Genomic DNA, 15,686 nt, shown 5'->3' with positions numbered 1-15,686 from the left:
GAAGGAGGAGGCCAGGCATTTCTCCAACGTGGCCCCAGCTCTCCCCTCTTCTGTGTGTGGGCTCTGTCCTCGCACTGAGAGCCAGGCAGCTGCCATGAGCCAGGCCGTAGGTGCTAATGTCTAAAGAGGAAGGAGAAGGTCACCTCTGGACGTGCCCTTCAAGGGCGAGAAGAAGCCGGGGACACCTCTCCCCGCAGCTCACAGGCCTGGACTGATTACCTGGTCCTGATCCAGGCTTAATGCAGGGACACGCCAGGTCCTGGCTTAGGGTGCCAGCCCTGAACCCATAACCAGAGCACAGGGGCTGAGATCCAAAACCACACAACCACCTCTCCATGGGGTAAATATTGAGATGGGGAGTGCTGGGGACACAGTGCCACATCAGGACACAGGACACAGACCAAATGATGACTTCCCACATTCCTGGACCCAAGTGTCCCAGACGTCACCAGCCTGCAAGACCATCTGCCCTCTGATGCCCAAATCCCCAAATCCTGGACCTACCCATTTACAGATGCTCTCCCAGCCCTTGGAAAAGGCTTGCTCCCCCACAAAGTGGCTGGGCCCTTGGGTGGTGAGCCCCTTGGCCCACGTGGCCTGGGATGCTGCTGTCTGCTTGTGCAGGTCCTTTCTGAGCACCTCAGTGTCAGCCCCTGCTTTTCTCCTGCACCCTCTGTAACACCTGAGGGCATGGACCTTTCCCTCAGTTCCCTTCAGGGATGGGCATGTCTGGAGGAATCTAGAAAACCTGCAATGGGATCTCTCTAAAGGCCTGGATGCTTAGAGGGAATCTGATGTGAGCTCTGTCTGTCTTCCACGGCGGTGATCGCCCAGTTGTGCCAGCAAGAGTGCCTTGAGCACGTCTCCATCTCCAAATCCAGTTCCCCCCACCCTCCCCTCTGCAGGCAAAACATGCCTCCAAAACCCTCACTCCCCACCCAAAATGTACCCCTGCAGGGGACCATTGGTGGGCAATATCAGCGACAGCTTGAGAGACCTCATCCCCCCCTGGGGGTGGTCTTTGCCCTGGATCCCCATGAGATTGCAGAGTTGGGCCAATTCAGAGCTATCATGTTTCTGATTTATTTGTCCTCTTAATCTGTGCCTTTATTCTCTGACTCTCTGCTATGTCATTTTGGGGTTAAAAGTTCTGTTAAATCAGGGGCGCCTGGGTGGCTCAGCGGTTGAGCATCTGCCTTTGGCTCAGGACCTGATCCCAGGGTCCTGGGATCAAGTCCCACATCGGGCTCCCTGAAGGGAGCCTGCTTCTCCCTCTGCCTGTGTCTCTGCCTCTCCCTCTCTCTGTGTCTCTCTGAATAAATAAAATCTAAAAAAAATCTTGTAAAAACCTAGTAAAAGATTTTTACAAATCCATCCTTTATTCCATCTATTTTGAGTTACCTTTTTTTAAATTTTAGCATGTACCCCTCTCTCCCCTGCTCCTGAGTAGCACAGAAACCTGGTCCACTTCAATCCCTTCTGACCAGCATCTTATATCTTTTTTGAAACCACCAAGTAGAATCTTTCCATGAGAGTCTTGTTAGTAATCTCATGGTTTGCATGTATCTGAGGTGTCTTTATTTTGCCACCATTCTTGAAAGACAGTTTAGCTGGGTATAGGGCTCTAGGTTAATAGTTTTCTCAAGCAGTTCAAATAGAGTATTTTTCTATCTTCTGGCTGCATAATGAAGTCATTTTATTCCAGCACTTAGAAGGTCCTCTGCCCTGGGGAGACATGACTCCAAACTTGGTCTTTCCAGCACCAGCCAGATGCCGGACTCTCCGCCAGCTCTTCCCCCATCCAGCTGCTGTTTCTTCCTAGGCTTTATGGTGCCTTGCTCTGCACATGCACACCTCGGGGATCCCTCAAAGACTGGAGCAGATATTGTGCCCAAGTTAAGGGGTTTCTCCCTATGGGGCTTTTCTGGAGATCTCTTCCTAGATGTCCAGGCATCCTGGCAATGTGGAATTCTAGCCTCTGACCTCTCTGCTCGATACTGCGGCCTTCTGCTAGAGCCCATCCCACTGTGAGGTCTGGAGGGAGCCCTCAGGAGAAAAGCTTTCTTTCAAACTCCTCTCAAAGCTCATGTACCTCGAGGGTTTTTTTCATCTGCTTCAGGTCACTTCCCAGTGCCTTCAAATAATTATTGTTTCAATTTTGTCTGAAGTTCAGCAGCAGGAAGACTAGGGAAACAAAATTTCTCTGGAAGCTGGAAGTCCTGGGCCAAGTTTATTTAACCTGAAGTGGTGCCAGGTGAGACTTCGTCAGCACTGGGGTGGATTATGCAATCCCAGGGCAATGCCCGGAACAGTACAGCTTCAGAACTGACCCAAAGAAGACTTCGCCGGGTCTTTTCTTACAGCTCCTCGTTGTTCTCTTCTCAATGCTCAGTGCTGGGAAAGGACTAGTGAGTTCCCCAGGAAATGAGGAATGGGGAAAGATGTGTTGTATGTAAAGGAAGCAAAACCTTCAAAGACACAGATCCTAAAACATATCCCCAGTTGACGCTGCTCAAAGCTCCCAGATGTCCCAAGAACAAGACAAGGTACCTGGGTACACCAGCACCACAAGGGACCCACAGGGTGAGTGGATCATCATCATCAAGGATTGGAGATGTCTTGGTTCCAGCCTCACCCCCAAGTCTCAGGTTTCCAGTTGTCTAGGCTGGCTGTAGAGTTGATAGTTGATAGTTGATATAGGGCATCTTTCCAACCAGGCAGCAACCCTGGAGGACCACCTAAAAAACGTCAAGCTCTTGAGGACAGGAAGGACATGTCAGCAGGGTCTGGGCTGTGTGTTGTTACTGTTGCTGCTGCTTTAGCCTCTACTTACCTGCTGAAAATAATGGGAACCGGTCACTTGTTTCCATCCACCACACGAATCTGTATGTGATTTTTCCACCTCCAAATTCCATCCCAGAGAATTTTTTAAAAAGCTTCTTGGGTTCAGCTTGCCCCTCCACCAGCAAGATGCTGAACACCGCCAACTCGCATGGCCCTGCTTGCAGCAGGTGCACACAGGTGCAGGCCAGGCCAGGGGAGGTCACTATCAGATGGCTCTGTCTTCCCAAAGGCACCTGCTTGGGTGGCCCCTCTGCCACAGGTGTGCATATCCTCAGGGATTCAGGAAACGTTGCCATCGCTGTGTCTGGAAACAAGCATGAGTCAAAGGAGATTAGCTGAGTTCTGAGGTCAGAGGGCAGACACACAGTGATGTGTGGGACCCATTGGGAGACTGACCACGGGTCCACCAGGTGTCCTGTCCCTGTGTCTCCCACAATGGGTGGGTCACTCTCTGCCATTCAGAGAACAGAGGGTGCCTCCCCTGGGAATTCACCCTGGACCACACGAGGGTGAGCTCACCCCTCCAGCACTGCTGTGTTCAGTGACCTCGAGGCCAAGAGGAGAGAAGGGAAAGTCAAAACACAGGAAGGCATAAGACAAAGTACCTCCACCGGGAAGCTTAGAAAAATACACTAAAAACCATAAGGATGGACAATCACAGTGCTACGTGGGTGATGGGGATGGAGTGCCCTGGACATCAGAGGAAGGATGGGGTCACAGAGGATGGGGATAATGTGGGCAGGTTCCAGCACTCAGGGTGGCTCTGCATGCAAATGGAGCCTGACGACTGCTTCCCAAACACGATGACCATGGACTCAAGGCCTTGACGGCTCCGTCTTCTAGAGGTTTAGCCAAAATAACCCCTACCCCACCACCACCACCCCAACTTAACACATACTGGCATCCCGTGCCCTGCGAGCAATCAAGGGCTGCCCAAGCCAGGTCTGCACAGAGTGTTGAGTGTGGAAAGGCTTGCTCGCTTTTAGCCACTCGATGTGAGGGGAGGAAACAGCGGGAGAGCATCTTTTCTTGGCTTTCCTAGGCAACCTCAGGAATCTAGGAAATGTAGCTGAAATAATTCCCCCTTTAGAAACCGCACTCGTGGGGAGCCCGCTAAGTCTGACCGCCTCAGCGATGAGTCAGGCGGTGCCAGGCGTGCCCTCCCAGGCCGTCCTCACCTCCGCCCGTTCGCATGCTAATTTGCCAAAAAGCTCCTAGTGCATTTGCATGTTTTTCCATCTAATTTCGCCTAATGGCAATTTAGAACAGGTGCAACTCCAGCAGGCGACCTGCCCCATCAGCCAGGTCCCACCGTGGGGTGCCCAGGAATTCATTTAAAGGGCCTCTGCCTGTCTGCGGTTGGCACAAATCGTGCAGCAAGCCGACCCACACATAGAAACGTGAGGCACAAGAACACGCCCCCCTCCAGGGCTGTCCCCATCGTCACCTTTACCTAGCGGGCCCGGGGCACCCAGTGAGGGGCTATGAGTGTGCAGGGGGTGCCTTCTGCCCTCCATGAGCTCGGGGCTGGGAGTCCCTGGATGCCACTGCCGGCCACGAAGCCATGGCACACAGGCGCTGGGCTATCCCAGGGGCCCTGGGGCCACCGCCCTGACTCCACACCAGAGCAGTCACCAGCAAGGCCTTGGAAGCAGGTGCAGCCTACCCAACATCCCACCAGGGCCCAAGGGGACCCCCCCCACGTCAGCACCAAAGAACCAGAACAACCTAGGAATTCAACCCACGGCCCCAAGGACGGACGCCACAGTCAAACTTAGTGCTGGCACCTGTGAATCAACTGGCCACACGGCTGCAGCACCCCTGCTCATGCCTGCCCCATGTTAAACCTCCACGAGCGCTGCTCACACTTCGTGCACCAGCGCCGACGACCAGCAGCAAGGAGAGCCTGTCCACGGTGGCCCACTCATCACAGGGCCCCAGTGCCCTCCTGCCACTCCCTTCCCACCTGCCAGACCAGCCGGCCCCTGAAGGAGCCCTCACCGCCCAGCAAATCTGCATGTGGATGGCCCACAGGGGGACAAGGCCAGCCCTTCTGCACTGACGCAGAACCGGGGGACCAGATGCCCCACCACGACATGCGGCCCACCCCCAGATGTGTCCTATGGGGAAAGGACCCACCACGGGCACCCCCTGAGAAAGCCTCCCAGATGGCCCCTGGCCCAGCTGCCTCTGTCAGTGTTGCATATTTGCCACCCGGGACCCACAGACGTGGAGATTTCCCCGCAGGGACCCAGAGCCTGGGTTGTTTCCTGCGGTCCGTTCACAGATACGCACACACTCAAACTCCCTCACACACACATTCACATGCTTGTGGACACATGCACTCCCACATGATCACATGCACACACACGATCATTCATATGCTTGTGGACACACACACGATTGCACACCTGCTCTCACACACAATCACAGGCATTCACATGTTCATGGACACACGCACACACATGATCACACACCTGCTCTCGCACAATCACATACATCCACAAGTTCACATCAGGCAGGCAGCTTGGGCCACAGGGAGGGTCAGCTACTGGACCATGCACTGGATGCCCAGGTGTCATCCAGCTCCCTCCTGCACCCTCCTGGGGTCCTTGCCCCCCCAAGCTCAGGCCAACCCTCTGTCTTCCGGTCGGCATTCCTCACAGCCCAGCCCCTGGCTCTGCCCATAGGCCTCCTGGCCAGCCTTCCTTCCACTGAGGACCCACGGCCCTGACTCGGCCATTCCCCTGGGTCAGCCTCCTTATCCCTCTGACTGCCTCGCTTCATTGTAATCCCTGCCCCTTTCTCTGTGGGCTTAACCCGAGACCCTACCCCTGAGACATGCACACCACACACAGAGATACACACTCACCTGCACACAGGGAGACAGACCCTCATACGTGTACACATACATACACCGAGATACACAGTCACACGTATACACATTCACACACTCATACATGCACACACAGCCAGTTCACTGTGCTCTGAGGCTGACACTCTGAACAGAGAACTTCATCATAAAGGAGTCTTTCCCACCTGCAATACCCCTGAGCAGCCCAGCCCTCCTTGGTGCTGCTGACTCACCATGTTCCAGCTCAGGGAACCATGATTCTGATGGGCTTGCTCAGAATGTGCTGTCACCTAACATTTAAAAAGCCACCATGGGTCCCTGCTAGGTGATGGAATTCAGAATCCACCCTACATGTCACACTACCACCTCCTCCTTCCTCATCTCCACCCACCCCACACCCCACTGCATGATCAGTCTGGGGTCAGATTTTCTAGAGGGCAGTTTTTGGTTCTCCCCCCCCCTCTTTTGCAGTCTCCTTCTTGCACTCTGGACTAGACCACCAAGGGAGTATGAAGTATTCAGGTAATCTGACAACCCAGCACTGATGGTACTGGTTTTGGTGATGATCATAATGACAGTGGTAATGGCAGTGACGGTGATAATGGGGATGGGGGTGGTAAGAATGGGGATGGAATGGGGATGGTGATGACAGGGATGGAGGTAGTAAGGATGGGGATGGGGGTGGTAAGGATGGGCATGGGGATGGTGATGGTGAAGATGGGGATGGGGATGATGGGGATGGGGGTGGTGATGGTGAAAATGGTAATGGTGAGGATGAGGATGGTGATGACGGGGATGGGGATGATGGGGATGGTGATGGTGAGGATGGTGATGGTAATGATGGTGATCATGGTAATGACAGCAGTGATGGCAGTGATGGTGATGATGATGTTCGTCATGATGTCATTACAATTTATTGACAACTTACTCTGGATCAAGTAGCAAATATGCTAAGTGTCTTCTTTTAATCTATTTTTTGAAGATTTTTATTTCTTTGAGAGAGAGAGAGCGCACCAGTGGGGTGGGGGCAGGGAGGGGGCAGAGGGAGAAGGAGAAGCAGACTCCCCGCTGAGCAGGGAACCCAACATGGGCCTCAACCCCAGGATCCTAGGATCATGACCTGAGCCGGAGGCAGACACTTAACCAATTCTGCCACCCAGGTGCCCCTCTTCTTTTAATCTTTAAAACAATCATAAGGTAGACATTATTAGACCCATTTGACAGAAGAGAAAATCAAGACAGAACTTCAACCACCTACTGAAGCCCCTGAACTAGTGACAGGACCCCGGCCTGTCTGCCCCCAAAGCTCATGCTCATAGTGCCGCCCCTGCCCGGCTACATGGAAAGAGGCCGGGATGTGGCCTGGAGGACCCAGAGGAGCAGCCCTGGAATGTGCTCCTGGGGAAACGTGGGGGGCTGAGAGGCCCCTGTGTGAGGAAACTCCACGGAACCTCAGGGTCCCAGTGGAACTGCTTGATCTGGAGACCCTGCCTTGTCCCCATCCCAGACACGCTCAGCTTACTTTTTGTAAATTGAGGCACACTCATCCTACAACACCGTGAAGTTCAGGCTGTGCGAGTGTTGATCTGACACGCTTGTACGGCGCAGTACGATCACCACCGCGCGGCAGCCCACACCTCCATCGTGGCACGTCACTGTCACGGTTTTGTGGTGAGAACAATTAAGATCTAGTCTCTTAGCAACTTCGAAGTTTGTGACGCCGTGTTGACGGCGATCACCGTGCTGTGCGTGAGAGCTCCACCACTCACCTGCCACTTCCACCCTCTGGCTCGAGGCCCACCCCCGCCCTGTGCTGTCAGCCCCCCCCAAGTCAGCCCCCCAGAGCCGCCCCCGGGGGCACAGCTGCGCTCACCTTCCCCCTCGCAGCAGGCCGGCTCCCTCCAGCCCGTTTCTGCATCCTGAAGAGGAGGACAAGGGAGGGCTCCGGGGTCGGTGGCCCAGCAGCCCCAGCCCTCGTGGAGCCCCCGGCCCAGGGAGTCCAGGAGCAGAGCCCCGCTCTCGGCTCTCCTGCCTCTCCCACCCTCCTGCCCTCCACCATGTGTCCCAGCAGTGGTGAGGGGGTCCTGCTGGTTAGACGTGGGACAAGGTCGTGCGGGGTGACAGGGGTCATGGTGCAGCCCACAGAGCAGAGCATCCCTCCTACAGACTCCTTACCCCCCAGGACCAAGGGCCCCATCACCATAACCTACGTCTAAAGCAAAGAAGCTGCAAGATCCAGAACCCAAGATGCCGTCCCCTCCCCAGCGGCCTGTCCTGAGCCGTGTGGTCCCCTGCCCCCCGACAGCCCGGCACCCAGGACCCGCCTCACCATCTGGCCCACCTGGCAACTCTCGGTACTCTCCCACAGCAGGGCCAGCCCGGGGCTCTGAGCCAGTGTCGGGGGGTCAGACACTCCCCACCCAGCTTCCTGCTCCCAGGGCTCCCCGCCATGAGGCAGGGCCCAGGACGGGAGGCCTCGACCCAAGAACCCACTGGGAGAGGCGCCCCCGGGCACCTGCTTGACGGGAGGGAGGTTGTCAAGCTCAGCACGATCCGACCGGGTGGGGCTGGAGAGCCCATCAGGAACCATGCTCCCCACTTCTGAGCCCTCTCTCCCCACCCCTGCACCGTCCCCAAGTGCCGTGAGCACAGACCTCTGTGTAGAGATGCCCGGAGGCCCTTGGCCAACAGGCAGGGATAAACAGAACCCAGCGGAGACGTGCTTCAGACTCCAGCCCCGCCAGGGCCCGGGGCCACGGCAAGCACCCTCCACCCAGCCGCACTCAATGCACGCGGGTGACTCCATTCATCTATTCTTTTGAGAGAGAGAGAGAGAGAGAGAGAGAGAGCACGAGCGAGCAGGGGTGGGGCAGAGGGAGAAGGAGGATCCCAAGCAGACCACGCTCAGCGGGGAGCCTGACACGGGGCTGGATCTCACGACCCCAAGACCACCACCTGAGCCGAAATTAAGAGTCGGAGGTTCAACCGACTGAGCCCCCCAGGTGTCCCCCGGCCCTCCCCACTGATTTCATTAAAAGGAAAATCCACCTGCATCCCCCAAACACAAGCCTCTCCTGTTAGTATAATGAGCGCATGAGGGAGGGAAGGGGGTGGGTGCCTGGAGGGCCCCTGATGGACTCCTCTCAAACTGAGTCAAAAACAAAAAAACAAAAAACAAAAAAAGCCCTGGGTTACGGTGCCCCCGAGGCCGGGGAAGTCCGGCAAGGCCAGGCTACCTGGGCAGCCGCAAAAACCGAGGGAGGTGGGGCTGAGGGCCCAGTGCTCTGCGCGGGGGGCACACGGAGCCCAGTGTCCCGTGCCCCGCCCCGCCGTGCCCTCGTGCCCCCCGGGCCCACACTCCTCTGGAGCCTGTGCTCACCCGCCGCTTCCTGCGGCCCGCAGAAGACACCAGAGGGACCGTGCCAGCTCCAAGCCTCGACCTTAAGAGACCCCCCCACTGCCCCACTGAGCGCTTCCCCCTTCTTGGTCCTCACCTGGACTGGGAACACGCCCTGCCGGCTGCGCGAGGAAGAGAGACCACGGGGCTGACTCGGAGGGACCCAGAAGGTGGGGGAGCCCCCCTGAGACCAGCAGAACCGCCAAACTGAGTCCAGCCGCAGCTCCCGACCTGCACAACCACATGCTAACTCCATTGTTTTGGCGTTTGCTTTGTCTAGCTTGTCGCACGGCAATAGCTGACTGTCACGAGCAGCGTCCCTGGGAATCCGTTGCGGCACCAGTGAAAGATGATGCAGAAAAAGAGCGTAACAAAAAGTCCGGAACCCGAGCTGCCACCCGTCCAAACCTCCCGACAGAAAGGCGGGGATATTCACGCGTGTCCGCGGCCCGAGTGCGGCCGTGCAAACTTACAGGCCGGGCCTACTCAAGCCCTCGGCTCTAACTACCAATAACCAGAGCTGCCACTTACTGGGCTCTGATGTGGGCTCAGACTACGGCGAACCCCGTAAATACTTCGGGATGAATGCCTTCCGGGGAGACCAGGACGGCCGGCTCGGTGCTCAGCCTGAACGAGGGCGTGGGTGCAGGCCGCGTCCCCTCCCCGCTTGCGCCCTGGGGGCTGAGCACATCCGAGTGCCCCCCATGACTCCAGGCTGTGCAGGGGCTCAACAGGTGCCACTTTCCCTCCTTGTCACTCACCAGCCTGACCCTTTCTCGGGAAGAGGCAGCAAAAATGAAGCCACAAACAGGAAGCCTCGCTGTGAGGTCAGCCAGCCGTGGCCCCGGGGTCAGGGACAGGCTGTGCCAGGCCACTGGGATGGAAGCTCGTGAGTCATGCAGCACAAACCAGTCTATCCTGCGAGCTGCACAGACGGATGCTGGGGAGGCCTGGACGCTCCCACCCCAGGCCTCACTGAGGCATCCGCGTCCACGACGCTTGCTGTACGTTCCCGTCCGTGCCCCACCTACCCCGTCCCCCCTGCCTCCTGCCTTTCCCCAGCAGAGCGTTTCCTGAAGACGAGGCACAGCCTCCCCAAGCCCAGGCCAGCCCAGGACGCAGCAAGTGCCCAATAAATAAACCGTAGATGCACGACCCAGCAGGGGGGAGCCCTGAACGAGTCCACCAGACCGCCTCGGGCCGAACACACTATTCCCGGTGGGAGGCGCACAGGTGACCAACACGCACGTGCCCCGGCTGACCACGCCCTGCGCGCCCTGAGCACACGGAGCCTCGTGTGCACAGGCCCACGGCATACTCAGAAACACGGGCTTGGCTTCAGGGGGGACCCACAGGTCAGGGCCGCTCCAGGTGAAAACCAGGCTGCAGCCAGTCCTGGCACCAAGCTCTGAAGCAGGGCTGGGTCGCTGTCCTGAGCATATTTCTACCCACGGGACATGTGTGCATGTGTGCACATGCATGCATACTGGGCAGGTGTGCACGAGTGCACAGAGGCGACACACACAAGTGTCTGTGGGCAGGTGCACACACTCGGGATCCCAGGCCCCAAGGGGAGCACCTCTGTGGACGGGAAGCCGTGGCCCTGCCTCTCCCTGCAGACTGCTGGGTGTGTTCGCGGCCCGTGAGTCTCTGGCCCCGTCAGCTCTCGCTTATGTTTTTTCTTGTTTTGTTTTTTTTAAGATCTTATTTATTCATGAGAGACACACAGAGGGAGAAGCAGGCTCCACGCAGGGAGCCCCATGTGGGACTCGATCCCAGGACCCCGGGATCACGCCCTGGGCCGAAGGAGGCGCTAAACCGCTGAGCCACCCGGACGTCCCGCGATTTGTTAATCCAGAGGCGGATCTGTGACAACTTTGCAGAGCCGCGGTGGGTGATCTGGGGAACCCGCGGCACAGGCGGCTGCGTGGGGATGACTTTGCCTCTCCCGAGTGGGAGCCTCCCTCTCTCTGGTTTTCAATACACGGTGTGTCCCTGCGTCTCCGGGACTGGCCCAACTGGTCTGCGTGGGGCTGACGGGCGCAGGACGGAGTAGGAACCAGGGACTGAGTCTCCAGGACCTCAGAAATGCTGTCTCCTGGGCTGTGGGTCATCCGTACCGACACGGGCAGGGACACGGGGGTCCTAGGACGAGAGAAATCACAGGAAGGGCCGTGGACATTAACCCCGCTCCACCCCCTGTGGCAGGTGAGAGCACGGGTGAGCCCAGGACGGCCAGCCTGGTGTCTACACCTCCTGTTCTGGCCCCGGGAAAGCAATCGATCCATCTGGCCCCCCAACAACCCCACGACTCGGTATCAGATGAAGAGCCTGACTCTGAAGCAGCTACAAGAGTGGACCACGTGCCAGCGCCAAGGGCGCCCAGGCTGGGCTGGTTTCAGGGTCACCTCCCCGGGAGGGTCAGTATCGAGGTGACATTCACTGGCATGTGCCTGAGTCACTGTGTGGGCACCACGGGGGGTGCTTCCTCCAAGCAGGGTCGCAACCTTGCCCCGGCTCAGGGGACCCAGGTGGACAGGACCAGCCTGCAGGAGTCATGACCGGAGGCAAGAAATCCGCTCATGTAGGGGGTGCACTGGGGGTGGGGGACCCCGGACAGGGCCGGGTCCTGGCCTGCTGGTGCCGGAGTGCGTGGTGACAGGACAGGTGGCTGCCCCCCCCCCCGGACCTGTCCCCGCTGGGGGGTGGGGCTCCAGAGTCCAGAGCCTGCCGCTGGCCACGACCCAGGCACAGACATCAGTAAACAGAGTGTGACTGACGCCGCCACCCAGGCCACCCGCCCCACCCTGACGCCTCCCCACTGCGGGGCTACTGGAAAAGCGGGTCTGGGCGCAGAGAGAGAATGCCCTGCACCCCAGGCCCCCAGCCTGTCACTCTTGGCTTCCCCCACCCCCATGCCTCCACCGGCACCGTGAAATGTGTCCACCCAGCGGGATTCTCCCAGACGTGGGACATTACATTCCCGCATCCGAGCTCCGGGTTCATGCGCGTTACCTCCTAGCTGCTCCCAGCACCTGCTGCTGCTCTGCGGGCTCAGCGCCTTCTCCTGTCCTGCCACCTCCCCCTGTCCCCCCACCCCCGCCCCACACAGGAGCACAGCTCGGACGTCCAGATGCCCCCTGGCCCTCTCGGACCCCAAGTCTGCACCTGCCCCATCCGGGCACCCCTGACCCCCAGGCCTGCCTTCACCTGCAGCGGCCTGGGTGCCCTGGGGTCCCGCAGACCTGCTGCGGGAAGTAGCTGTGGAACCTTAGAGATCCCGGCACCCCTGCCCGCGCGTGGGGGAGGCAGGTCCCCACCCTGCCTGCAGCAAAGCGCTCACCACCATCCAGGCCTGGAGGGAGTTCCTTCTAGTGTTGGTTGTTGTTGTTTTTTAAGCTTTTACTTATTTATTCATGAGAGACACAAAGAGAGAGGCAGAGGCACAGGCAGAGGGAGGAGCAGGCTCCATGCGGGGAGCCCAACGCAGGACTCGATCCCAGGACCCCGGGATCACACCCTGGGCCAAAGGCAGACAGACGCTCACCCACTGGCCCACCCAGGCACCCCCGCTCCGGTGGTTCTCATGGGCACAGGCCCTTTCCCATCCCAGCCCAGGCACCACCGGGGGCCACACCGCCTTCCCCCCAGAGGACGGGCCCCAGGGCCCAGCACCTCCACCCAGGCCGGCCCCCCAGCGGCAGGAGAGCCCTGCACGCCCGCCACCACCGTCAGCCAACCCCGAGAGAAAGAACTCAGGAATCAAAGATCAAGTGTCCGCTCACATGAGCTCTTCTTGCCCATTTCCGGGGCACAGAGCTGAGACCAGTGGGCACGGAGCCTCCGGCCCCACCCTGCAGTTTCGAGGGAGCCCGGCCCCCGGATTCGGGAACTGCCCTGCTGGTGCACAGATCCGCTTTGAGAAACAGCGAGGGTCACTGGGAAGGTCAACTTGCGGGTGAGGAGGGCGTGGCAGACGGAGCCGTGCGAGAGCTGGGGCTCCCCTGGTCTCTGGGATGTCGATCCCACAGTCTGGGAGGGGCTGAGCGCCTGGGCCCAGGGCCCCTCAAGGAGCTCGGGGTGGGCAGGAAGGCTCACCCTTGGAGGAGGCGGCAGTAGGGCCACCTCCGGCCTCGAGAACTACTGGTGTGTGGAGGAGGCGGCGGGTGGGCGGGCGGGCGGCTTGTAGGGCTGAGAACCTGCTTGCTTCCTCCTTGGAATCCGATGGGGCCTCGGAAGATGCTGGGCCCACTCACGGTGAGCAGGACCGGCTGGTTCCTTGAACAAACACTGACCGGGCTGGCCGTGTTCCGGAAACTCGTCCAGCCTCTCTGTTGGACGTGCCCTGGGCTTGAGTCCTGACCTCGAGACTGTGGGGGACACAACTGGAGAGCGTGGCGCAGGTGCCCGAGTGTCAGCCGTGTGGACGGTGAGGGACCCCGCGGCGCTGCTGGGGAGTCGCTCCAGCCGCTGGGTGGAGACAGGTGACAGCAGGGCCAGGGTGAAGGAGGCCCCAGACGTCACTGTCGGCGTCCCATTTGACAGATTTGAACACTGAGGCAAGAAGCCCAAAGCTCCAAGCTGGGACTTGACCCAGACCCGCCGGCCCTGAAAGCAGGGCCCCTGGCTCTCCCGCTCCCCCCATCACCTCGCTGCAGGGACCCCAGTCCCTGCCCACAGCCCCCCAGGGCTCGTCCCCCAGCGCTCGTCCCCCAGCGCTCATCCCGACAGCACAGACTGGCCTAGCTTCGAACCATCCCCGGTCCCCCGGGTGACAGGGAGCCCCCGTGACAGCTGCTGGCAGGGCTGGGGGGCTGGGGGAAGGCTGCTTCCTCCCCCCCCACCCCCGTCCCCTCACCACCACCCCCAGGCACAAAGCTCAGCCCTGGGCTCCTCCCGGGAGGGGCAGGCGGGAGGGGAAGCCCAGGCAGGAAATAGGGCTGTAGTGTGACCGCTGCCCTCCCAGGTCACAAGGGCCACGAGAAGCTGCTCCTTGCATGTCCCTGGGACTCCCCCAGGGACAAAAGCGCTGAGTGACGTCCCCAGGGCCCTCCTAGCGGGCAGCTTGGGGTGCCACCTCCCCCCCTCCCCCCGCACTGCCCGGGGCTTCGGGGATTTCTCTCCAAGACCAGGACTGAGTCATCGGCCATCCCACGTTCAGAGGACAAAAGACCCAGCCCGTCAAACCGGGCCCCTTAGAAGGAGCCCTGGGAGCTTGGCAGGGCAGCAAGGGCTCACCGCCACCCCGACACACACGCACCCCCAGCTGGATGCAGCCTAGAAGGTTCCTTGCCCTCTCCAGACCTGTCAGTAAGGTGGGGCTGTAAGTGACAATGACCTGCTTCCGGGGCCTGGGCGTGAAGAGCATCGTCTAGGGTCACAGCAGAAGCTGGTCAGCCCGAGACCCCCCCACGTCGTCCTTGGCACCTCGCTCCCTGCCCTGCCCCACCCCACCCTCTGCCAGAGGATCACCAACATTGAGCAGGGGTGTCCAGTACCCCCCACAGGGTACGCATGAGCTCCCCGACCCCCAGGCTGCTCCACGGACACCACCCTCATCCCCCCAACACAAACCGCATGGTCGGGAAACCCGAGGCACTGGGTGTTTCGGAGCTGGAGGGACCGGCCACTTCACAGAGGCCACCCCGGCTGCTCAAGTGCCCCTGAGGCAGCGTCGCGTCCCCGGAAGCTGGTTGGAAAGGCAGGTCACACCCCCACCTGCACCCACCAACAAGAAGGTGCCCCGCAACTGCGCGCACGTTCTCATTTGAGAACTGCTGTTCCAGAAAGCCTGTTGGGTGGAGGGTGCGGGGGCTCGATCCCGGAGCGCAGGCTCGGGGCAGTACGGGTGAGGAGGGCGCCGGCAGGAGAGGCCAAGAAGCGGCCTAGTGCGGTCCCAGCCCGCCCTGACACCCCGCCGCGGCCACCTGCCACCCCTGGGCACCGCTCTGCACTCAGGGCTGCAGGGGAGCAGCCCCCAGACAGGGAGGGGAGGCAGGTCTCCACCCCAAGGGCGGCCTCCATCCGGGTCTGGCTCAGGTGGCGGGACATGGACACAGGACACAGGAAGCAGCCCCGGGGTTGGGGGCACGTGCCCCAATCCTCTCACACCTGCGTCTCCATCCCCCTCCTGCCGCCCCCGCCCTGGGGGTGGGAGGTGCCCCTGAAAGCCACCTGGTGTCAACGGCACCCCACAGCCCCCGGGCGCGGGACTGCTCCATCAGGGTGCGGGGAGGCCGGGCGCAGGGCTGCGTCACCCCTCCTGCCCCCGCCAGCGCCCCGGCACCGGGAGCTCACCTGCCCGCCTGGGAGAAGGCACAGCTCTGGGCGAGGGCTGGAGGCTCCCCGTTTTCTAAAGCGGAAGTCCTCCTACCCAGCGGGCCTCCAACACCTCCGGGGGACGAGTGCGTCTGTTTGCCCTAAATCACATCCGCCAGTGAGAGGAGGGAAAGGTGAGTGAGGGCACCCGGCCGGGCCAGCGGGGGGGCGGGGGGGGCGGCAAGGGCCAGAACCCGTGGCCTGCGACACCCGCGCAGCAACAGGACACTTTGGAGCCCCTTGGGCAGCGGTGTCTGGGCCGGGTCAGCGTCC

At 60.0% G+C, this 15,686-nt stretch overlaps 1 long non-coding RNA gene across 3 annotated transcripts; it reads right to left on the bottom strand.

Moving 5' to 3' along the window:
* Positions 1–2,198: 2,198 nt before the first annotated feature.
* Positions 2,199–9,995, bottom strand: LOC129502138 (uncharacterized). 3 transcript variants are annotated; one of them, XR_008662900.1, is made up of 3 exons: positions 9,193–9,995; positions 2,834–3,148; positions 2,199–2,755 (listed from the first exon to the last, which is right to left on the bottom strand). It is a non-coding gene; the product is annotated as an uncharacterized LOC129502138 (long non-coding RNA). The 3 variants fall into 3 exon arrangements; XR_008662898.1 differs by having other exon boundaries at positions 2,199–2,738; XR_008662899.1 differs by having other exon boundaries at positions 2,199–3,148.
* Between the last annotated feature and the right edge of the window lie 5,691 nt (positions 9,996–15,686).

This window comes from Nyctereutes procyonoides, unplaced genomic scaffold, assembly GCF_905146905.1.
Source record: "Nyctereutes procyonoides isolate TBG_1078 unplaced genomic scaffold, NYPRO_anot_genome, whole genome shotgun sequence".
NCBI lineage: Eukaryota > Metazoa > Chordata > Mammalia > Carnivora > Canidae > Nyctereutes > Nyctereutes procyonoides.
This window is presented reverse-complemented; position numbering and strand designations above follow the sequence as displayed.